We start from the raw sequence: 24,936 nt of genomic DNA, 5'->3' as shown, positions 1-24,936 counted from the left end.
GGGAACTTGGAGAAGGCTGAAAGGCAAAGATGGTGGATGAACCTACGACAGGTGAATCTAGCCATGATGCAGGTGAAGTCTTCTGGTACAAAGTGTTGGAATAGATGGGTCGATGGAGTTCTAACTGGGTTTCGATGAAGGCTAAGAACATGAGGATTCGGGAAAGCTGTTCGGAACTAAGAAGGGAACTTGAAGAAATCAAAAGGCAATGCGGAAGTACGACAGATGTTGAACTCAAGGAACTTGATGAGGAGATCCGACAAATTGGTCTTGGTCTTCAAGAGCTCTTGGATGAAAGAGCCCGGTTAAGGAATAAAAGTGCCATGGTGGAAGCCCAAATCAAGCAAGTTGAGGAGGAGATAAAGAAGAAGCTTCTTGGAAAGAAGGTTGTTGTAATTGAGCAAGAAGAGCTCGACTACATTGACAGGCTCGGAACTCACTACCGAGACAATCCAGAGGATGTTCGGAAGCTTAGTTATATGGAAGTAGTCGATGGACACTTGGTTGGTGCACTTGAGCAAAGTGCGATGGAGGACAAGCTTGATGGAAGCCAAGTTAGGCCAGGATCGAGTTGCTTAGAAGAGCCACGCAAGGAAGTGAAGTACCTTAGGAGGAATGTCAAATTGGAGCACAAGCCAATGGACACTTCTGAGGTCGAATTCTTGAAGAAGGTTGCTGATGTGAGACACAAGATAAAGCCGACAGAAGGAGGTGATTCCTTGAAGCTGAGTTTTGTGCAGGTGACCGTGAAGGGCAAGAGATTTGCAGCTTTGGTGGATACAGGAGCTACTCATAGCTTCTTAAGCAGGAAAGCAGCAAAGTCTTTTGGGAAGAAAGCAAAGATGTAGAGGGAATGGAGTTCTTTCAAAGCAGTCAACTCTACCATGAAAGTTGTTATTGGTGTGATGGAGAACACTCAGGTAAGAGTGGGATCATGGTTTGGAAAGTTGGACTTGAGGATTGTGGACATGGATGATCATTCTATGGTATTGGGGCAAGATTTCATGAGACTTGCACAAGCCATACCTATGGTGGACCAGGACATTCTCTTCATCACAGCTGAAGGAAGAACCATGATGGTTCCAATGAATAGAAGGAGTTGCTTGGTGTATAGACCGAGGATGAATTCTATGATTTGTATCCCAAAGATCCAAATGTGAAGCATGAGGATGTGGAGCAAAGAGGAATTGGTAGTGTGACTCAAACAACGAAGGAAGGGAAGCTGATTGAATTCGTTGCAAGAGCAAGGAAGAATGAAGTAAGTGAGAGGGAAATCTCACGAACCTTGAAGCACTTGACAGAGACATCTTCTACTGATGATCTTCGCAATGGAGTTGTGAAAGAAGGGAGTCCGAGTACTACTTCAGAGGCAGTGGTTGATGAGGATTATGAATGTAGAGATCCGACCGGTATAGTGGATTTTTGCAGGTATGCTATGGGCATATATGACTTTCAGTTGACGAAAGCCAAGCTTGGGGAGCTTGGATGTACATGTGAGGAGATTGAGGCTGTGCACAGATACTTGAGGACACAACATCAATCTGATACATGGGTGGATGAGAGTCAGGGAGGAAACTTCCTGGCCCTCCTTTCTCTATAGATAACCTTGGAGATGGGTTGGTGTAGGGACCTTGTTTGGAAGGGGCTACACCAAATTAGCAAGGGTCCTTGAGAGGAGGCTTCTTTATGACAGATTTCAGACTTGGATGCAGATGAACAGATGTTGGGATGGAGTCTACATGGGCTGGACATCATGGACAACTAGAGTCATGGACATCAGGTTGGAGATATGAAGTGTTACAGTTATGCAGGGACATTATGCAGGAGCATGTGTAGAGGTGTCATTCATGGAAATTCTATGGGGAATGTCGAAGAAAAAGATGTTGTGCAGATGTTGTTATGACATGGAGATGTATGAGCCAGTGGAGAGGTTGTACACTCTTGTGCAACAAGGCCATGGGCTGAACATGTTGTAGATGGGATGGAGTTTCCATGGACCTGAGCATGGGAATTGGATAGATTCTTGATGAGTCTGAGATGTAGCAGAAGTCAGGGAAAGACTTATGGTGGCATAAGGATGTGCATTCTTATGATTTGAGCGTGACAGTTGGGTTGATCACCCGACTAGTTCGAGTCATGAGGGGTACCAATGTACAGAATGATGTTGTTGTTAGGTCAACATGTTGGCACATGATGAAAGTGTGTTGGCATCTGATGAAAGACTATAGGATGAGGACGAGACATGATGGAGACAGTGGTTCTACATATGTTGCAGGGATGCAGTATGTGGAGGAGTTGATATCATGGATAAGACTGTTCAGATATGGAAATTTTGATCTTGGTGGATAACTACCAGGATGGTATGTTGTCGAGGACGACAACGACTTCAGGTGGAGGAGGATGTAAGGACCTGCAGTCCTTCTGTTCGTGCGACGAGCTGGTTCATCCCTTGGGCACGAGGTTTGAACGAAGTGCGAAGCTCAGACTTACATATGCGATGAGTCATGCATATAATGGAGGAGGGCGAGCTGTTTTATATGCATGGGAGCGTGATGGAACACCCATGGGCCGACCCATACTTAGAGACAAAGCCGACGAGGTATTACAATGGAGTGTGGGTGTGTTAAGGCGTGGGGGATGAGTTGGCCAGATAGACCAACTTGCCCTGCCACCCGTATAAACAAGTCATGTGATGGACTCATTTGGCACAATCTCTCAAGCATAAAACTCACTCATGAAGAAGGTGCAAAACTTGGGTGATGCGCCCGCTCTTGGGCAAGGCCGCACTGAGGTAGCGTATCTTAGTGTTGGGTGAGGGTGCAGGTAGAGGTCGCCCACCAGTTGGGGAAGGGCGTGCACGGGTGTGGCGCCCGGGTTGTGCGAAGGAGTGCTCGACGGTTGAACGAAGGCGTGGGCACCTGGTTTGTGCGATGACTTGGCACGGGTTCTTGGGTGACTCGGGTGAGCACCCGCCCATCGTGTAAGTGTGCACGGTGAGACATTTAGTGAAGCTGGTTATGCGAAGGGGGTGTCTTGGTGACTTGGTGGAGTCACCCGCCCGTCATGCACGAAGACAAGGTTTGGTTGTGAAGTGCGAAAGGAAACTCGTGTGAGGGCGTGCCCACCCGCCTTGGGCAAGGAAATCTTGGTTGTCGCACGAAGGTGTGACGGGGTTGTAAATTTGGCTAAGTACGAAACTTGGTGTTTCCCAAGTATACTTTTAAAGCTTTGTAACTTTGTAAAAGACTGTATAATATATTATCGAGCAAATTCATTGTTCAGGGAGTTACCCCTCCCTTTATACTGTGCAATTGTGTTCTTCATGTATAATTGCTGATGTTAATGAATGTGTATGGGTATTCATTGGTATAAAGGAAAACATAATAATACTTGGTTGAAAAACACAAACTAAGTAGGGTAAGTGGTTAGGTGTAGTCCACGAACATAAGTATTGGTGAAAAGAAAGTGTTCAGTGATGCTGCACCTCACCTAGCACGGTTGAAAGACTACCACATGCCTGGTGGCGTGACACCTAGGGTTTTGAAGGCAGCTGGCGTGGGAATATATTGACGATTATGGAGGACCTAGTCAACTACTCAGAAGACCCTCTAGTAAGTACCTCCATCTAGACTACTCCTCAGGTTAACCCAGCAAGCAGTTTTCATTATGGGTGTGAATTCACTGACACTATTGCCTTGCTTCCCTCGATCTCAGGGCCCTCGTGCTTAGTAGCTACTTTCTCAGGGGCCTCCCCTTCCATCCCAAGCCCAGCCCTTGTCCCTTTCTACCCTAAAATTTGTGGATCAAACCCTCGACCCCAGTCTGGGAATCTCCTCAGAGAGCTTTTCATCTCTCCCTTCCTTTGTCGGCTCCTGCATCCTTTCTGCATCGACCAAAAGCAATCCTGCCGCCTTTGTTTTAGGGTTGCCAGTGTCGGCCTCATCGACCCATATTTCTGGTAATTTCACTGAAGTCCCACCCATCTCTGGGGTTTTTCCCTCAAATCCTCCCCAGGGAAACCCTGCGCCTGAGACTAACCCCTCCCGAGAAACCTATCATGACCCCTCTCCAAATGAAGGAACCCGAAAAGCAAAGAAGCAGAGGGTCCTTAGACCAAACTATTTGGAGGTTTTCCTAAGCTTGGGCAAGGATTTCCAATGGAGTGAGGCGATGGACACAGCCGAGCATGTGATAGTTGGAAGAGTCAGGGGTCGTTTTTACAGCACCATTAGATTGAAGCAGTGGGCCTTAGAGGTTTTGGGGCACCATCTAGCCGAACCACCGATGGTTCAGAATTTTTTCAAAGGATGGTTTTCACTTTTCTTTGCCAAGGTAGAGCATACCAACTGGGTTCTTTCAGCGGTTTGGAACATTAAACAAACCCTGGCCCTCCTTTAGCGATGGACACCACTTTTCGACCTAGAAAGAGAACAGCTGGGCTCTAGCCCTCTCTGGGTTAGAGTACCTAGCCTGCCCCTTCAGTTCTGGTCTGAAGACATCTTTAGGCATATCAGGAACTTTCTGGGCACCTCTCTAGAATATGACAAGTCCTAACTCTCGACAGGAAGAATGACGTATGCACGAATTCTGGTCCACATTGACACCAGTGATGGGCTTCAAGAATATATCACAATCCAATGGAGGAACTTCTCCCGCAGGCAGAACCTGGACTACGAAGGGGTTTCATTCAGATGCAGGAGATGCCATAAGGTTGGGCATCTTTTCAAGGACTGCCCCCTCAACAAAAACAATGATAGAGGAGAAGCTGAGAGTACAATTCCCCCAAAGACAGACCTGAATCAGGGGGAGTAGCTCCATAACAAAGATGAAGGGATTCAAAGTGGACCACCTCAATCAGACATGTCTCTCTCGTAGGGGACCCCGAAGAAATGCGGTAGGCCTCTGCTTCAGCCTCCCTCCCCTCCTCTCACTAGGGCAAGAGCAGCTGCTGGGTCAGTGGTTTCTTCAGGTAAGCAAATAATCTCTCCTACTCCCTCTTGCATTCGTGATATTGATGAATTAATAAATTTCCAATAGATGTTTATTTGAAATAAATTGTAAACCCTCCCTTTCATCCCCCTCTGGATGACCCCTCTCCCTCTTCACTTTTCACCTCCTCTGAGGCCTCCCCTTCCCCCCCTTCCTCCCCCCTTGAAATCACTCCTAATCCTATAGATGGTCCCCCCTCCCCTCAGTACCGGACCCGATCCAAGCCTAAGCAAAAAATAATCTCTCAAGATCACATCGGTTTTGATCCTTCTTTGACCCCCTTTTCTCCCAAGCTTCCGCGGGGTCGACCCTCATCCCTCTCAAAGGCTCAATTCTGAGCCGGAGGTGAAATTTCCTTGAGAAAGCAATCTACCATTCATGGGGCACTTAGAGCTTTGAACCCCTCATCTAACCCCCCTCATGAAAAATTCCTCCTTCAATTGTAGAGGGTTGGTTAGAATCGAAAAAAAAAACTAGCCCTCCGCAGACTATTTCATACTCTCCCGTTGATATCATCTTTCTCCAAGAAACTCTAGGACCTGTTGACACCATTACTCATCTCCTTGAGGCCATGTTCCCTAGCTGGAAGTTTATTGGAATAGATGTTAATGGAAGATCAAGAGGCCTTGCGCTGGGATACAACTCCCACACTTTAAATCTCTGTAACTGTTGGGGAGGTCACAGGCACATAGGGGCAGACATCTTCTCATTGGATTTGGGCTTGGAGTTTCGAGTCTTTAATGTCTATGGGCCTTGCCAACAAAGGCCTACTTTCTGGGACCATCTCCTTGGCTCAGATTTTTTCAGAAAGATTATTTAATTATGGGAGGGGACTTAACTTTCTCTATAGGACACTCTGAATCATGGGGGCATCATGCACAACAGGACCCCTTATCTGCCTATTTTGAGAATCTGATGGACTCCCACAATCTACTGGACATTCCCTCTACCAAGCTCATGCCTACCTAGAGGAACAACAGAGCCGAAGAGGACTGTCTTGCTCGAAGACTTGATCGTTTTCTTATTAAGGAAGGACTTTTGACCTTGGGCTTTCTCCACAGACAATGGGTGGGATCGGGAGGGGTCTCTGATCACCTACTTATCTTCATGGAAATCAGTGGGGGTCCTTGAAATCCTAAGGGACCATACAAGTTCAGCTCATCTTGGCTCAAAGACCCCACTTATAATCAAATGATCAAGGAATTTTGGAAGGCTCATCCCCCAAATGCAAGTGGGAACATAGCAGAGGGTTTCACCAACCACATGGAGCTGAAGAAACTATCAAAAGCTTGGGCTTATAACAAGCGAATAAAAGATGATCAATCCCTCCTGAATGCCGAGAAGGAAATCGCTGAGATTGAAAATGACTTGGTTGGGGCTTACAAAGTGAACAAATGGAGAATTAGACTCTCAGAGTTTTATACCACCAGAAGCAAAATTCTAAAGGATTATGAGGAAGTATGGCGACTGAGGAGCAGGGCGACCCGGCTGCTAGAGGGAGATGACAACACAAAATTTTATCACAAGTTTGCAAATGGCAGAAAAAACATCAACACCATCTGGCAACTCTTGAATGAGCAAGGCCACTCTGTCAATACTTTCCCCCAGCTGGCTACCCTAGAAAACTCACATTTTAAGCAGACATACAGGGCCCCCCTTGATACTAATCTAGTCGAAATTATACAAGTAGCCCACCTATTCCCTCGATATGTGGATAAGGAGGTAGGCATGGAACTGACAAAGGAGATTACCATTGGGGAATTAGACACTACGATCAAAGGGTTTAAGAAGGATAAGAGCCCAGGACCAGATGGTTGGGCGATCAAGTTTTACTTAGCTTTCTTTGATACTCTGGGAGAGGACCTTCTAAATGTCATTGAACACTCCAGAACTAGTGGAAAGGTTCCTGATTCCTTCACCTCCACCTTCATAGCCCTCATACAAAAATCTGACAACCCTTCCACCTTTCATGACTACAGGCCTATATCATTATGTAAATGCATCTATAAGATCGTAGCAAAGGTTATTGCAAATAGAATTCGGCCCATCTTATCCAAGTATATTTCATTGGAGGGTGCCCCTTATCCCCTTTGTTGTTCCTACTGATAATCGAAGGTCTCAATAGGCAGATTAAAAAAGAATACAAAAGAGGAAGGCTAAAGGGAATAAAAATCATAGCTGATTGCGTCTTGACACATCTATTATTTGTGGACGACGTTCTTCTCTTCCTCAATGGAAGCATTGGAGACTTAACTAACATGAAGAACAATTTTTCTTTATTCCAAAAAGCCACGGGTATGATTGTCAATTGCAATAAGTCGACCCTCACAGAGAATGGATGTTCCCCCCATGAAATCCACTATGTGCTGCAAAGATTCCAATACACTCTTCTGAGGCTAGAAGAGGGACTTAGGTATTTGGGCTACAAGCTGAAACCTCTAGGGTACAAGATTACAGATTGGACCTGGCTAATCTCCAAAATGGAGAAAAGACTTAACATTTGGTACCACAAATACCTTTCCAGGGCAGGCAGACTCACGCTCATTAAAGTTGTCCTGGAAGCCACCCCGGTATACTAGATGTCACTGGCCTGGATCCCTAGGGGTATTCTATACAGAATACAGGATTTATGCTGCAGATTCCTCTGGAAATAGAAACAAATAGGAAGAATCTTCGCATGGGTAAAGTGGGAGGCCATATATTTACCCAAGAAATGGGGCAGATGGGGAATTAAGAAGCTAGAAGATTTCTCCTCAGCCTTGGCGGCAAAGCTAGGATGGAAATTACTTACATCAAACAGTTTATGGACTAGGGTGGCCTGCTCAAAATATATCGCCCTCTCAAATCTGATGGATTGGATTAATCAACCACTGAGATTACAATCAGGGGTCTCCATTATTTGGAAGGCAGTAATTAATTCTCTTAACATCATCAGGGAAGGCATTACATGGAAAATTTAGTCCGGAATGAGAGTAAGGATTGGCTGGGATCCTTGGATTGGAAGCAGAAACCTACACAAACTTCCAGAGTACCTTCGATCTTTCCTTAGGGATAGCAACATTACCCATATTGGTCATACAGTAGACATGGAGCACTCCACCCCTTTTCAACAAGCTTGGAAATCAGCCCAGAGATTAAACATTCCCCATCAATGGACTCAACAATGGAATACCTTCATCAGGGCCCTCACTGAGGCACAAATCATGATTAGGGAGGAGGAAGATGAAGTTGTCTAGGCACTCTCAAAAGCAGGAAGATACATACCAAAGGAGGGATACTTGGTATTAGTTGAGGAGAATTGCCCACATGATTTAGAATCATGGTGGAAGCATCTTTGGAAGTTAAAATGACCCCAAGAGAAAACTTCTCATGTGGACCATCCTAAAGAACAAAATCCCCACTAGAGATAATTTGATTAAGTGAGCTCATCATGGCCCCTTCTGGTGCCACCTATGTAAATGCAACAATGAATCTACCAATCATCTCTTTATTGAATGTTTGGCTGCCCGAGAACTTTGGATTTCGATCTCATCAGTGATCTCTTTCACAACAAGGTGGAAAGGTGCTTCTGTAAAGGAAGCTTGGTCGAATTGGTGGACAAGTGCTAGCCCAAAAAAACTCATAAATCTACCTCTACTATTTTGTTGGGGACTGTGGATAACCCAAAATAACCTCATCTTCCAAAACTCCCTACCGCACTGAACCTCCATTACTTCTTGTATCATGTCTGATTATTCCATCATCCCTCATGACGAGGATATAGCCCGATCCAGAACCATCACTCCCGAATCCATAGACCATTCAAAGCCATGGGCTTATTTCGACGGGTCTACCCAAGAGGAAGGATGCGGGGGAGGAGCCATACTAAACATCTCTGTCTCTTATTCCCTCCACATACAGATGGGTTTAGGGGGTGGTACCAATAATTTTGCAGAACTGTCCTTTGCAAAATTCCTCATCCAACTTGCTTTACAAATCCATTGCCGAGATCTTCAACTCTTTGGTGACTCAAAAATAGTTTGTGATTGGATTAATAAAAAATCCAGATGCTCAGCTTACTCTCTATTACATATTCTGGAAGAGGCCCATCGTCTTATTACTGCTTTTGACTCATTTACATGTCAACACATTTTTAGGGAGCGAAATGCAGATGCTGACAGATTATCCAAAGAGGTTGTGCACAGGCTATTCAACACTTGGATGATTCAAGAACACAGAGAAGGAAATTTCTACCAATACTACCACAGGCCCTTTATGGACATAGATGATACAGCAAGCTCTCAGGGAGCTTAGATCATGGTTTTTCTTTTTGTTGTTTACCACATGTAAATATTCATATGGTTTATTTATATTTCAGTTTATTCACCAAGAACTTTGGACAGATTATATAACTATCAGCCATTCTAGGCTATTTTTTTTTGTTTTTTGATAAAAACAATATGATGATCATTTCAGAAATGAATGCCTCCCTGCGTGGAAGAAAGGCATACAAATTTTCTTTTTTGAAACTGATAGGCACTGCCTCATATAGCATATGCTCATGCATATACAACATGTAATTTTTATACTTCAATGAAAATTACGTTTTTTCCAAAGGGAAAAAATAAAATAAAATATATCATTAGCCCTTTTAAAAAAAAATGTAAATATTATAGGTTTGTGCATGATTTGTGATTTAATATTAAATTGGTTGAATTTGACACAACCACTTTGTGATTTAATATTAAATTGGCTGAATTTGACACAATCACTTTGAATAAAACTAGGAATAAAGTTGCATTAGATTAAACCTCTTTAACAAAATTCACACATTAACTTTTTGCATGGTAACTGAGACCAATCTTTTGTGTTTGGTTCAAGGAAAGAAGATAAAACAACTTTAACAAACCAATTGAAACATATGAGAAATTGAAGGCTAACCTCCCAATAAATGTCAAGCAATCTTGAACTACTTGAAACAGAATATGAAGCTTCAAAGTGGGATCTTGGAAAGTGGGATCTTGATAATATTCCAACTGGAGTTTCAAATCCTTTGACTTGACAAACACACTAAAGGAAAAAATAAAAATAAAATTCTTGAATTCAATTTCTTGTTATAAGATCAATTTCTTGAATTTTTTATATACTTGGAGTAAGAAATTATAAAAACTATGCTTAAAAATGCAAATTCAACAAAGTTAGGAAAAAAATGTTACTAGATCCTAAAAATTAGTAACTATACATCAATAAATCTTTCTTAATAAAATTAGGAAAGAAATTCTCACAAGATTCTAAAAACTAATAACTAATTATCATAATAGTTATTAATTGTAAAAACTATAGTTATTAATTATAATTGAAAAAAAAATCAAATTAAAAAGTAATAAAACTTATATTTTTTAATCATTTTTTCCTCTTTAAAATTGCCATCCTAAAAAAAACCATAGAAAAAGACAAAAATATATATAAATCAAATTAAAAAGTAATAAAACTAAAAAGAATTATTGGAAAAGGTTTTTGAGTTATTTGTTTTTTCCTCTTTAAAATTTATCATCTTAAATTGAAAATATGGAGAAAAAACTAGAATTCATGAAAATTGAAATAATAAAAAAAATAGAAAAAATAAAAAAGTTAATAGAAAGGAAATAAAATAGTTATTTATTGTCGTAATATGTAGCGTTGCTCCTTTTAGTTTTTAAATCGACTAGTTTCCATGGTTAGTAAAAGCCCAAAACAAAAAAATCCGGTAAACAAAAATTTCGGTAAGCAATTTATGAGAACACTTGGCGATTAAAGGTTTGTTATTTTTAATTTTTTAAAATAATTTTTAATTCTGAAAATTTGATTTTAAACCACATAAAATTAGTCATCCACCAATCAAAAATTAGAAATTCAATTTTTAAAAATTCAAAAAATAATTTTGAATTTAAAAAAAAAAAAATTTAAGTTTTATATTTAATTTTACCAAAACTTTAATAAACTTTAGAAATAGTTTCTAAAAATTTGCAAACTAATTAAGAGTCAAACCATTTTGACTCAAACTAATTACAATATACTTTGCCTTCAGCGGGTACAAAAATCATTCCAAATAACTTAAAACTACAATCTTAATGTTTTTCTTTCTCTTAAATTATAAAACACTTTTCTTCCAATTTTCATTCCAATGTTAATTCGTTCATATGTTAACAATTCTTGACATCCACTCTTATGTGTTCGTATATTCTATTCAACACTCATTGATGTGTTATATATAAACACTTTACCCATAAAACCCTAGACTGCAATCTAAACCCTACATCTTGGCTCGCAAATCCAACCATAGACCTCACAAATCCTTGTCTCCCCATAGTGGGATTGATTTTCCTACTCTCCACAATCCATTTTAGAGAGAACCTACCTCATGAAACAACACCATTTTACATGGTTTTTTAGGGTTTTATCTCCAAGAGGAGACCTATAAACGAGAAGAAAATGACCGCAGTCTTTGAGAAACTCCACAAATTCATGGGCACTGTTGAAAATAACAAGAAGAAATTCTAAAAATAGAAGTGCTAAAATTAGAACTACTATAAGTAGCATTTTGGGATACATTCCAATTTTAGTTAGTCCCTCAACTAAAATTGAGAATTAAAATTCGAATTTGATCTTAGCAGCTGTTTGTAAAATAATTAATTAATTCATCTTGAGTTAATTAGTTGTAAAAAATCAAACATGAAGTCTATGTGTAGACATGCAATAGTTTCTCCATTGATTGAGGAAGTTATCCCTTGATTAAAGGAGATCAGGATGAGTTGTACTTTGAGTTGCAATTAGTTAGCTTAGTTAACTGAGTTAAGTCCAGTTAGATTAGTTCAAATAGTTTGTTGAACTAATTGTGAGTTCAGCTAGTTAATGCATGCATGCATGTAACTACTGCACTTCAGATAACTAAATATTCTCTCATAAATAATTCATGCATGTCAATTCAGACAAAGACCTAGTTGAGATCAGATGATGGGATAGTGTACTATCAGTTGTAAGAATATTCCATGGAGGATATCTTTTGCATGAAGAAGGAATTCATTCCTTGGAGATTGCGCAGTTACTTTTGGGTTTGATGAGTGTTTGATGAGGCCAATTCACACAAGTGGTAGCATTGGACCCCAAGGAAAATTGCGCAAGGAAATAGGAGGCTTGGAGGGCTAAGGGAAGGCATATCTTGTGTCTATTCAATCTGTGAGTTGTATTTGTTGGATTGTACTGAGAGTAGGATAGCTTGTGAGCTGATGCTTTGTGTAATATGAAAATATTTCCACTTATATGATAATACAAAGATCAGGGTTTTTAGCTGAGGCTTTCCCCAAAGTATTCTTCTGTGTTCATGTGTGATTGCTTTCTCATTCTCAGTTATATGTGTTCTATTTGATCTTGTTCAAATTCGATTAAGCTTCCGCAAGTTTGTTGTAGAAGTAGATCTTGTATTTTGCTTTAGTATATTGCATAATCTGTTGATCTACAGTGGGAACTTCTACATGGTGTCAGAGCAAAGGTGGTCAAAGAGAAGAAAAATATACAAAGAAGGGATAAGTTTGAAGTTTGAAGTTCCTGATTATAGAAATCAAGTTCTTATCACATCTCAATTTCACCAATGGCATTCAGCAGTTTAAGACTCGAGTATGCCCTTGATGATAGCTCGAATTATATAGTCTGGAAGGATCGCTTGGAAGTAGTATTAGAGGACAACAGTCTAAAGGACTTCATTGATGAAGAAGTCCCCAAGCTGGCAGCACCTAATGCTACAGAATTGGCGGAATGGAAGAAATGTGTGGCTAGAGCAAGGAGAATCCTCCTGGAGGGAGTTCGAGACCACATTGTCTCGAGCCTCCATGGGAAGGAGACACTGTTTTCAATGTGAAAAACATTGAAATATCTATATCAGAAGAGTAACGATCAGAGGAAGTTGGCGCTGAAAGACAAGCTTCAGAAAATCAAGTGTGAAAAGGATGACATGATCTCTACGTATCTGAACAAGCTCACCATCTGCAGGGATGAGCTTGAAAGTGTAGGGATCACAACAACTGATGATGACATGGTGAGTCTTGCTCTCCTCGATCTTCCTAAGAGCTGGCAGAGCTACCAAGACTCGGTTAATGGAAGAGAGAAACTGCCAAATTGGGATCGACTTTGGTCGGAACTGATGCAAGAGGAGATAAGGAGAAGCACCAGAGATGGATCTTCATCAAAACAAGATGACGAAGAAAATCTAGCCTTAGCGAGTAAGGTGAGGAAATGGAAAGGGAAGGCGTCCCATTCCAAATCTAGTTCTTCCCATGGTGGGAAGAAGTTTGACAAATTGAAAGTGCAATGCTTTCACTGTCATGAGGTGGGCCATTATGCTACGAATTGTCCACAGAATAAACCCAAGAAGGTATCCTCGAATGGATCAAGCGGTGAGGCATTGGCCTCATAGTTCGAGTTGGATTTCTCTCTCATCACATGCATGGTTTCATCCATGGTGGGATGTGTTTGGTACCTGGACAGTGGAGCCTCTTTCCACATGTCCGACGACAAGAATCTTTTCAGTACCCTGGAGGAGAAGGATCTCCATATGCGGATCGAGATGGGCAATGATGGAAAGTACCATGTTTTAGGTGAAGGTACAGTTGTGTTTGAGATGGAGCATGGAGCTCCTCTCACCCTGACTGATGTAAAGTATGTACCAGGTCTGAAGAAGAATCTTGTGTCTGTCACTATGCTAGAAGATAAAGGTTATGATGTAGTCTTTAGTGGAGGAAAGGTATTTATGAGGCATATCAGTACTGGACAGACCAAGAGGATTGGGATTCAAGTAAAGAATCTCTACAAACTGGAGGTAGACGATTGTGCTGCATTGAGTTCCAAAGAAAAGGTGGTGCAAAGCCAAGATGTTGGCGAGCTATGGCATAGAAGATTGGGCCACTTGCATCATGGGGCCTTGAACTTCCCAAGGGAAAATTGGAGCAGATGGATACATGCAAAGGTTATACCTTGGGTAAGTATGCGAAATCTTCCTTTCAGGATCAAGATAGTAGAGCTGGAGCAATCCTGGAGTGAGTTCACACAGATGTTTATGGAACATTCTCTACAGCCTCCACCACTAAACAAAGGTACTATGTTATTTTATTGATGATTTTTCTCATAGATGTTGGATCTACTTTATGCAAAAGACGAATAAGAACTCCTTGAAGTTTTGTGAGTTTAAAGCCTTGGAAGAGAAAGAATCTGGAAATTAAAAAAAGCATTGCGTAGCGACAATGGTGGAGAGTATGTATCCCAACAGTTTAAGGAATTTTGTGCTACAAAAGGAATTAAACAGGAGTTGACAGCACCCCATAACCCACAGCAGAATGGGGTGGCCGAAAGGAAGAACAGATCGATTGTGGGAGTAGCTCGAGCAATGTTGCATGACCAAAGCCCACCACTTCATTTGTGGGCTGAGGCATGAAATACAATAGTATACTTGCAGAACAAAAGCCTGCACCGTATACTAGGAATGAAGACACCTATGGAGGCCTTTTCCGAGAAGCGACCAGATGTGAGTCATTTCAGGATCTTTGGATCATCAGTTTATTGCCATGTGACCAAAGATGCCCGAATGAATATAGATCCAACAACTGAGTTGGGGATACTTGTGGGGTACACTGATACACCCCACAACTATCGAGTGTTCCTGCCTAATAGTCAGAGGACAGTAGTACACATAGATCTGAAGTTCGACGAGCGGAAAGCCATGCGAGTATCACTTGAGAGGGAGCTCAAGTTGCATGCATAGGAGGAGCTTTCCATTCCTAAGGAGGAGGAGCCTCAGATTGATGTGGAGCAGCTGCATGTAGAGGATTTGGGAGTGGAGACATACACTCATGTTGAGTCTTCTAGAGATGGGCGGAAATGCTCAAGGGAAGCTGGAAAGTTGATGTTGGATGCGCGGGAGAATGTGGGACAACCATCTTCTCAGTGGAGACAGAGGAGGTCACCCGAGCGGTACACTGGTTACATGGCCCTGGTTGGGGAGTGTGTAGAGTCTGAACCTTCTTCATTCGAGGAGGTAGTGCAACAACTAGTCTAGGTTGATGCAATGGTAGAGGAGTACGAGTCTATCATTTGGAACAGTGTGTGGGATGTTGTCCCAAGACCTCATGATAAGTTAGTGGTGAGTTCCATATGGCTTTACAAGGTAAAGCAGATAGCTAATGACAGTGTTGAGAAACATAAGGCAAGGTTTGTTGCCCATGGTTTCTCATAGTTCGAGGAAATCGCCTACGATGACACCTTTACTCCTGTAGAAAGGTACTCATCTATTAGATCGATGTTGGCACTATCAGCTCAGATGGGTTGGAAGATCCATCAGATGACTGTGAAGACAACATTCCTCAATGGTAAGATTGAGGAAGAGGTGTACATTGAGAAACCAGAAGGTTTTGAGACCTTCGATTGTGAGTCGCATGTGTGCTGACTCAAGAGGGCTTTGTATGGGCTGAAGAAAGCGCCCCGTGCTTGGTACACCAGTATCGACAGCTATTTCATTGGGTTGGGCTTCACCAAGAGTGAAGTAGATGCGAACCTTTACCAGATCATGGTAGAAGGTAAGCCATTGATCATTGTTCTTTATGTGGATGATCTGATTTTGACAGGTGATGATCAGCTGATCAAGTCTTGCAAGGAGGACCTCACAAGAGAGTTCGAGATGAAAGACATGGGTCTTATGCACTACTTTCTAGGCATGGAAGTGTGGTAGGATGATGGGGAATTATTTGTGTCTCAAGGTAAGTATGCCAATGAGATACTCAGGCACTTTCACATGCAGAAGTGCAAGCCCATGCAGACTCCTCTAGCTGGGAATTGGAGGAAGGAGGATGCTACTTCAGGTGAGGTAGTAGTTGCTATTGTTTATCAGCAACTTATGGGTTTACTAATGTATCTAGTGAACACACAACCAGACTTATGCTTTGTGGTGAACTAGCTGAGTCAAGCTACGGTTAATCCTACCAAGCTATTTTGGAAGGCAATGAAGCATGTGTTGAGATACTTTAGAGGCACATCTCAGTATGGATTGTGGTATAGACGGATAGAGGGAGTGAAGCTTCAGGGCTTCACAGATGTAGATTGGGCAGGGAGTCCATCAGACCAGAAGAGCACTTCTGGGAGAATCTTCAACCTTGGTTCAGCTACAGTTTCCTAGTACAACAGGAAACAAAGTTCAGTTGCACTTAGCTTAACAGAGGTTGAATACATGGTTGCCAGTCAGGCATCATGCGAGGCCATTTGGATGTGAAAGATTCTAGCGGGATTGTTTGGTCAGAGGATAGATCTAACTATGATCTACTTCGATAATCATAGTTGTATCAAACTCTTTGAGAATCCAGTTTTTCATGACAGGTCCAAGCACATTGATATCTGGTATCACCATCTTCGAGACTGTGTGGTCAAGAGGATCATGTTGTTGTTTTATGTTTTGATCGAGGAACAGGATGCAGATATTTTGACTAAGGCATTGTCAAAATGCAAGTTTGAGTTCCACAGAGACAGGATTGGAGATACTGATAATCCCTTTCTTGTTGAGAGGGAGTGTTGAAAATAGCAACAAGAAATGCTAAAAATAGAAGTGCTAAAATTAGCATTTCTATAAATAGCATTTATGTTAGAAAATTATATATTACGGAGCAAATGGAACACATAAAATATTGCAAAAATATAAACATAGAAAATTCATAAAACAAGAGAGACACAGATATACGTGGTTCACCCAGTTTGGGCTACGTCCACGGAGAAACAACTAGTCCTTCCTTTTATATTATCCAGCAAACTGAAGAGATACAACCTACAACAGATCCGCTGTAACACCCTCTTCGCTCTCATTCTCCTCTCTCTTTCTCACTTAGAATATAGATCTACATAAACGCAATACAACTCCCTCATATATAGTGAGGGGTTGCCTTCTAGGGGAAAAAACCCTAAATTAAACATAACTTCTACCGTTAGATCTTCTCCTAATGAATGGCCCAGATTGACTAGAAATTACTATACTTTTACAAGGAAATTTTACATCTATTCTTAGCTTCGGGGGCGCTGCCCCCGAAACCCCCCGCTAGGGGGGCTCCCCAAAGGTCACAGCCGTCCCCCCTTGGACCCCCATTACAGCGAATATTTTACAGGTGGCATTGCTACCCCATTTCGAACTGGGGTCCAATGTGGCAATACCTTTGAATACAGAAGATAATCAGGCTTCACACCCAACAATCTCCCACTTGGACACTGATTATAGCATCTCCACCGCTGTTGCATTTGCTGGACAATGACTCCTCTTTGGACCTGGCTATTTCTCATCTTCTTCATCATACTTCAAGACCAATTGAAACTAAGCATATTCTCAGTTTCTCCCTGTTTACAACTTTTGTTAGCATATTTGCAGGATTTTGGCTAGTTTGTATCTTTTCTAGCTTCAACTCTCCATCTTCCAACACTGATCGTATGAAATGGTACTTGAGCTGTATGTGTTTAGTCCTAGAATGAAATGCTGAGTTCTTTGCAAGATGAATGGAACTTTGGCTATCACTGTATAACGTGCCCATATCATGCTCCTTACCCAATTCACCCATAAACCTTTGTAACCAAATCATTTCTTTACTAGCCTCTGTAGCAGCAACATACTTTGCTTCTGTTGTTGAAAGTGAAACAACACTTTGGATTTTTGAAACCCAACTAACAGTTGTTCCACCTACAGTAAATACATATCCTGTAGTGCTCCTTCTGTTATCTCTGTCACCTGCCATATCTACATCAACATATCCCTGTAGAGAAATGTTTGAACCACCAAAGCATAATGCTTGATTTGTGGTACCTTTCAAATATCTGAGAATCCATTTCACTGCCATCCAACGTTCCTTTCCTGGATTGTTCATGTGCCTACTTACAACTCCCACTACATGTGCAATATCAGGCCTTGTGCAGACCATTGCATACATTAAGCTTCCAACTGCTGATGCATATGGAACTTTAGACATATAATCCATGTCTTCTTGGGTCTTTGGGCACATTTCCTTACTAAGTTTAAAATGGCTAGCAAAAGGTGTACTAACTGGTTTTGCATTGTGCATATTAAATATTTTCAACACCTTTTGTATGTACTCATTCTGAGACAATGTTAGTTTGCGGATTTTTCTGTCTCTAGTTATTCTCATACCAAGGATTTGTTTTGCAACTCCCAAATCCTTCATTGCAAATGAATTTGCCAATTTTCTTTTGAGCACGTTTATTTCCTGCATGTTAGACCCCGCAACAAGCATGTCATCTACATACAATAACAATATAATATAGCTGCCATCATTTTTCTTTTTCAGATAAACACAATGATCAGAGTGACATCTAGTATAACCTTGTTCAGACATAAACTTGTCAAATTTTAGATACCACTACCTTGGAGCCTGTTTTAAGCCATACAAGCTCTTCAACCTGCACACTAGTTTCTCCTTCCCTTTTACCTCATATCCTTGTGGCTGCTGCATATATATCTATTAATCCAAGTCCCCATGGAGAAAGGTTGTCTTTACATCTAACTGCTCAAGATGAAAATCTTCAGCTGCTACTAGACTTAGAATATTTCTAATTGAATTCATTTTAACAACAGGAGGAAATATTTCATCAAAATCAATACCTTTCTTCTGTGCAAACTCCTTCACCACAAGTCTAGCTTTGTACCTCTATTTTCCTCCATCTTCTTCCTTCAGCCTGTAAACCCATTTATTCTGCAATGTAGTTTTACTTGCAGGCAACCTGACTAAGTCCCAAGTTTGGTTATGCATTAAGGATTCCATCTCTTCTTCCATGGCTAGCTCCCACTTCTTTCGGATTTCAACCTGCATTGCTTCTTCATAACATTCGGGTTCACTAGAATCAGTCAATAATAAATAATATAATGAAGGAGAGTATCATTCAGGGGGTCTACTTATCCTGGTAGATATTCTAACACCACTTTTAGGTGTTTGGGGTGCATGTTGCTATTGTGGTGGTTGTTGTTGTTGTGGTCGTTGATTATTATCATTTTTAGGCACCTTTACTTTTTCAGTGATCTCATCAAGAACTGTGTATTCCTTGATTTCTTTTTCCTGTTTCTTTTCCTGCAACTGATTCTTAAACAAGACCTTTTCATTGAATATTACATCTCTGCTCCTAATGATTTTGTGATTTTCATAATCATATAAGCGATAACCAAAATCATTAACACCATATCCAATAAAGGTACATTTCTTTGATTTTGCCTCAAGCTTTGTTCTATTTTCTTTATTAATATGGAAAAAGGTCTCATAACCAAAAGGCTTTAAAAAGGAGTAGTTTACATTTTTACCTGTCCATTCTTCCTCTGTAACACCACCATCCAAGGAAATTGAAGGCCCTTTGTTTATTATATAAACAACAATATCTATAACATTTTCCCAAAATTGTAAAGGCAATTCTGCATGCAATCTCATGCACCTTGTACGCTCCATGATTGTTCTGTTCATCCTTTCTGACACACCATTTTCTTGTGGTGTTCTTGGAACTGTCTTCTCTCTGCGAATTCCATGCTCTGAACTGTACCTATCAAACTCGTTGCTACAATATTCACCTCCATTGTCTAATCTAAGACACTTCAATTTCTTTCGTGTCTCAATCTCAACCAAAGCTTTCCATTTCTTGAAAGTATCAAATACATCAGATTTATTCTTAATACAATAAATCCAAGTTTTTCTAGTTGCATTATCAATAAAAGTAACATAATAACGAGAGCCATCAAGAGATGATACCTGAGCAGGTCCCCATACATCTGTATGCACAAGATCTAATTTTTCTCTCTTCTTTTCTTTCGCAACTCTGAGAAATCTAACTCTCTTCTATTTCCATAAATGCAATTCTCACAGAAGTCCAAATCAACATTCTTCAAAACCGGCAACAAATTCCTTGAGTGAAGGATCTCAATTCCCTTCTCACTTATGTGTCCGAGCCTATGATGCCATAATGCTGCATCTGCTCCTTTGGAAGTTAAAGCATTAACAGAGTTAGAAATACCATTGCATAAATACAATGTACCAACCTTTTCGCCTTTCGCTATTACCAGGGCTCCTTTGGTGACCTTCCAAGCTTTATTTGTGAAAGTTGTCACACAACCTTCACTGCCTAACTGCCCTGTTGAAATCAGATTTTTCTTCAGATCTGGAACATGCCTTACCTCCTTTAGTAGCCATTGGTTTCCATTCTACTATTTTACAAGAACCTTACCCATTCCAACAATTTTATAGGGTTTAACATCACCCAAACGGACTTGTCCAAAATATCCTTGAACATAGTCATGAAAGTATTTCTTATTAGGTGTGGCATGGAATGAGGCCCCTGAATCTACCACCTAGGAATCAGTAATATTTTCGAAAGAAAGAATCAAAGCATCTTGTAACACCTCACCTGTCACATTTGTTTCATGATTGTTTTCTTGCTGTGCATCTCCTTCTTTTCCCTTCCGAGATCTACAGTCTTTATTTAGGTGTTCTTCCTTTCCGCATTTCTAGCAGACTATCCCCGATCTAGACTTGGATCTGCCTTTCCTTGATTTACTGCGATATCCTAAGCTCTTTCCTCTTTCCATTTTTCTTCCCCTAGACTCTGCACTCAAAGCATTACCCGATGTCTCACCGGAGCTTTTCCATCACATTTCCTCATTAAGGATAGCAATGAAAACATCATCAAACTTTAAAGTACTAGATCCAGAAACAGAGTTACTAATGGCCATTATTAAACCATTCCAACTTTCTGGCAATGATCACAAGAACAACAGAGCTCTAATTTCATCATCAAAGTTTACCCCTACAGAACATAACTGACTTGTAACAGTATTAAAATCATTTAAATGGTCTGCAACAGATCCACCTTCCGACATCTTCATATTAAATAAACGCTTCATAAGAAATACCTTATTTGAGGTCGAGGGTTTTTCATAGAGTTTCACCAATTCCTTAATCAAACCCTCCATTTTTGTTTCCTTCAAAATGTTGAAGGCGACCGATACTGCAAGGCACAACCGTACTGTTCCGAGTGCCTTTCTATCGAGAAGCTTCCATTCTTCATCTGTCATACCCATTGGCATCTTTGTTTTCCGCCCAATGGTAGTTACAGATCTTTCTGATATAGATAATCTTCCATCTGCATTTTCCACAGCGAGAAGTTTTGGCTGTTAAATTTCTCGACCCTAAACTTACCATCTTCTGCCATTGCTCCCACTCGAACTAGGAATCCTTCTCTCCTGCGAGTTTTTCAGCCAAAAAGACCTTCGGCTCTGATACCAGTTGTTAGAAAATTATATATTACGAAGCAAATGGAACACATAAAATATTGCAGAAATATAAACACAGAAAATGCGTAAAACAAGAGAGACACAGATATACGTGGCTCACCCAGTTTGGGCTACGTCCACAGAGAAACAACCAGTCCTTCCTTTTATATTATCCAACAAACTGAAGAGATACAACCTATAGCAGATCTGTTGTAACACCCTCTTCGCTCTCAATCTCCTCTCTCTTTCTCACTCAGAATACAGATCTACATAGATGCAATACAATTCCCTCATATATAGTGAGGGGTTGCCTCTAGGGAAAAAAACCCTAAATTAAACATAACTTCTACCGTCAGATGTTCGCCTAATGAATGGCCTAGATTGACTAGAAATTACTATACTTTTAGAAGGCAATTTTACATCTATTCTTAGCCTTGGGGGTGCTGCCCCCGAAACCCCCTGCCAGGGGGCCCTCCCCAAAGGTCGCAGCCGCCCCCCTTGGACCCCTCTTATAGCGAATATTTTACGGGCGGCGTTGCCACCCCATTTCGAACTGGGGTCCAATGTGGCAATAAATTTGAATACAAAAGATAATCAGGCTCCACACCCAACAATTTTGGGATACATTCCAGTTTTAGTTAGTCCCTAAACCAAAATTGAGAATTAAAATTCGAATTTGATCTTAGCAGTTGTTTGTAAAATAATTAATTAATTCATCTTGAGTTAATTAGTTGTGGAAAATCAAACATGAAGTCTATGTGTAAACATGCAACAACTTCTCTATTGATTGAGGAAGTTATCCCTTGATTAAAGGAGATCAGGATGAGTTGTAATTAGTTAGCTCAGTTAACTGAGTTAAGTCTAGTTAGATTAGTTCAAATAGTTTGTTGAACTAATTGTGAGTTCAGTTAGTTAATGCATGAATGCATGTAACTACTGAACTTCAGATAACTAAATATTCTCTCATAAATAACTCATGCATGTTAGTTCAGACAGAGACCCAGTTGAGATCAGATGATGGGACAGTGTACTATCAGTTGTAGGATTATTCCATGGAGGATATCTCTTGCATGCAGAAGGAATTCATTCCTTAGAGATTGCGCAGTTGCTTTTGGGTTTGATAAGTGTGTGATGAAGCCAATTCACACAGGTGGTAGCATTGGACCCCAAGGAAAAATGCACAAGGAAATAGGAGGCTTAGAGGGATGAGGGAAGGCACATCTTCTGTCTATTCAGTCTGTGAGATGTATTTGTTGGATTGTACTGAGAGCAGGATAGCTTGTGAGCAGATGCTTTGTGTAATTTGAAGATATTTCCACTTGTATGATAATACAGAGATTGGTGTTTTTAGCTGAGGCTTTCCCTAAAGTATTCTTCTATGTTCATGTGTGATTTCTTTCTCATTCTCAGTTATATTTGTTCTATTTGATCTTGCTCAAATTTGATTAAGCTTCCGCAAGTTTACTGTAGAAGTAGATCTTGTATTTTTCTTTAGTGTATTGCATAATATGTTGATCTACAGTGGGAATTTCTACAGGCACAAACCTCAAGCACATAGTGGAGTGCCCTTCAAGTGAAGGTATCAACAATAAATTTGGAGGATTGTACTTCTTTCGCTTACAAAAGAATAATGTATACTATGCGAGTGAGGCCCTAGTGAAGAGATCTTGGTGAGTCTTCTCACCTGCATAAAAAATTTCGCCAAGAGCAGTAAGTTCCATCCAACCATAAAATCCCTCAATTTGCTTGTTGCACATGCTAAGCATAAAATCTGGTTGAAGCCCACTATCAAGATGTATTTTCTCTATTGAAACCATGTCATGAAGGGCATACTAGGAAGGATAACAGAGAATATCATTACAGAGGATGTGGTCCAATGGTTAGGTGTAGGCGTTTGGTTCCACATGTGTAGTGGTTCAATTCTGGGCATGACTACGTGTGTCTGAGAATTGCTCTAAACACGATTTCTTGATATAAAAATAAATAGAATACTGCTAAGGATGAGGGCACTATTATTTTTCAATGTCCGATGTTCCCTTAGGGTTTGGGGTGGCTACCAAATAGACTTAAGAATGTAGAAAGCTTGACTATAATGCCATTGTTGCTTACCATCGATTTGGTATTGGCATGTATTTGTGCATAGAAGTCAAACTTTGAAATTGAGTTTTTCATGTGGGTAACCATGTTTTTATTAAATTTTTGAATTATTTCCCTTTGTTTGATGCACTTTGGTTGTATATGAGAGAATTGAGCATTTTGGATGGATTTTGGAGACATGATCATCTCTATATGTGTATCACTAATGTTGGTGAATTTCTTATGATGTTGGTTACATTCTGACTTATATTGAGTGAAAAAGTGAATCTATAACTTACATATAGCAGTCTTTCAAACATTTATATTCTATCCTTTCTTTGAATATGCGTTTGCAGTTTTTAAAGCAAGGGTTTGATAAAATAACATTAAAGACAAATTACAATCCATATATCTCCCTTTTTGACATAAATCTACTTCTATAATTTTGTATGCAAGTTGTTGGAAAATGTAACTAGTTTCAGTCTTCAAAATTGTCATTGTACTCATGTCATTATGTATATCTTATGTAACAAACAAAAGAAGAAAGAAAAGTATCATTTTCAAGCATGGGTTTTATGTTCCATTTGATTGGTCAATTAGGTAAAGCATACATTTTATTCTCCTAGGGTTTTTCAAGTTGAAAGAATATTTGTCACGAGTCAATAGAGTCATTATCATTTGTATAAGACCCATTTGGGCATGTTGTAACATGTTTTCATGTCTAGAAAGTCATTTGTAACCTCTAGGACCAAGTTCGCCTTACTAGAGAAAGTCGGCCTAAAAGAGGCCTATTCAACCTCATGAAAATCATCACTATAGAAGTAACTTTGACCTCATTGGCATACACACATCATCAAGTTCGATTTGCAGCAAGAATCAAGAAGAAGAAGATCGAAGGTCAAGGAAAAGGAATAATATGAAGAAGAAACTGAAAATTTGACATTTGTACACAATTTGTCTTATACGTGTTTGAGGTTAAAGGTTTTCACAACTAAGGTTCAATACAGTTCTTTAAAATGATTCATTCCATATTATAGTGCTTGGCGTCTATCATTTCGGGGGAATTACAATGTGAATTTTGTCATTTTGGGTTTTCGTTGCATGTTTTGTTTTTTATAGGTCTAATGTCACAATCAAGGTTTTTATTGAGTTGCAATAGTTGGGCTATGTTGAAATTCATGCCAATTAGTAGCGTGTGAAGAAAATCAAGTAAGTGGCACTCACAAGGACCTTACATTAACTAGCACAGAGAAAAGTAAGCATAGTTACATGTGAATTTTGTATGCATATTCTATTGTTGATTTTATGTTAAGAAGTAGAAACATTCAGTTTCAGACATACCTTTCTATGTAATTGTTTGCATATACAGATGAAGATGTAATTTTTCATTAGTATGCAAGAGAAAATATTATGCACAAGTCCCCAATAGAGTTTATGTATAGATCATCGATAGAGAAAGACAATGCCTAATATGGTGATTGAATTCCCCTAAACAAGTAGCTAACATAAGTGGTTGATATAAGCGGTTAAGTTGTACATTGGTAGTGGAAAGATGGATAGAAGCAATGAGAGGTGGC

General features: G+C 40.2%; 1 pseudogene; it reads left to right on the top strand.

The window, feature by feature from the left end:
* The first annotated feature begins 905 nt into the window (after positions 1–905).
* LOC149230679 (uncharacterized) lies at positions 906–23,440 on the top strand (annotated as a pseudogene).
* The last annotated feature ends 1,496 nt before the right edge of the window (positions 23,441–24,936 follow it).

The sequence above is a fragment of the Pinus tabuliformis genome, chromosome J (assembly GCF_031772625.1).
Source record: "Pinus tabuliformis cultivar Carrire ecotype Pingquan chromosome J, CPIR1, whole genome shotgun sequence".
In the NCBI taxonomy this organism is placed as follows: domain Eukaryota; kingdom Viridiplantae; phylum Streptophyta; class Pinopsida; order Pinales; family Pinaceae; genus Pinus; species Pinus tabuliformis.
The sequence above is the reverse complement of the archived record's forward strand: the minus strand, read 5'-3'. Positions and strand labels throughout refer to the sequence as shown.